Here is a 1,160-nt window from a genome sequence, read left to right as displayed (position 1 = left end):
TATTTTTGAAGTTAAGCACAAAGCTAAACAATGGGCTATCTGTGCTCTGCTCACAACAGGTATTGAAACCCGGTCTCTAGCGTTATAAGTCCGCAGACATACCGCTGTGCCACTGGGGGGCCGCATTAACCGTGGGGCAGATGCACCAGGGACCCAAGCGGTGAGGGTCCCCTACTGACGATCCGGACAGTCAGTTTAACTCTGTTATTTGTTCTATTCTTACTCAATACAGACTAGATCAATTTGAAAATCAAAATCACCATTATTTCTTTCTAGAATTACTTCAAATTGTAGCAGGAAACAACATTTCTTTACACTAAATAGTTTAAACTTCTTAACCTTAGACAACTGTATATAATTAAATTTTATTGTTTTATTGCCTTTTGGAAAGTGATTTTTAAAATTCCCGCCATAAGAAGTGTCAAAATATGCGGTAACATGAAGCAACTGTTACACTAACCAAGTTACATAAAGCTCATGCTACTCGCGAGCTGTTACTCCTAGCGAGTGTACCTCGTAGAAACCTAATTTAACCTTATGTAGCCTAAAAGTTTCTAAGTTTTACGTTTTTAGTTACTTTTATAATAATAGATAAAGAATAGATAAGAAAAACAAGAAATATTGCTGTGTAGTCGTTTTTTTTGCCGTTGACTGTCCTACTACTTTACATCAATGCTACTAGTCCCCAAAATAATTTTTAAAGTAAATAATGCAGGGAATAACACAGAATAATTTCATGTGAACAGCTGAGAAACTGGTCTTTCTGAGAGAAATTTGCTGGCTCTCTAATCACGTGACTTGAGCAGTTAAAAATGTAACTTTAGCTCTTACTATGTTCTCGTGGGTAATTTTTTTTCTCTTCAGCTAAATTGTCAGTTAACTGTAACACAACATGGTATAAAACACATGCCAGTCAATCAATTGAAATCTAATCTATCTATTGATTATAAATATATACTCTCCAGATCTAGACGGCTCTTTTTCCATTACAGTTTACGAAATGTTTTTATAGTGAAACACCATCCACTCAACAATGCATCAAAGCAATCAGAAAAAAACAAACTCGAATCAGTTGACGTGGTGGGCCCGGCATTGCCAGGTGGTTAGGGCGCTCGACTCGCAATCTGAGGGTCGCGGGTTCGAATCCCCGTCACACCAAA

The sequence above is a fragment of the Limulus polyphemus genome, unplaced genomic scaffold (genome assembly GCF_000517525.1).
Source record: "Limulus polyphemus unplaced genomic scaffold, Limulus_polyphemus-2.1.2 Scaffold1992, whole genome shotgun sequence".
NCBI lineage: Eukaryota > Metazoa > Arthropoda > Merostomata > Xiphosura > Limulidae > Limulus > Limulus polyphemus.
The sequence above is the reverse complement of the archived record's forward strand: the minus strand, read 5'-3'. Positions refer to the sequence as shown.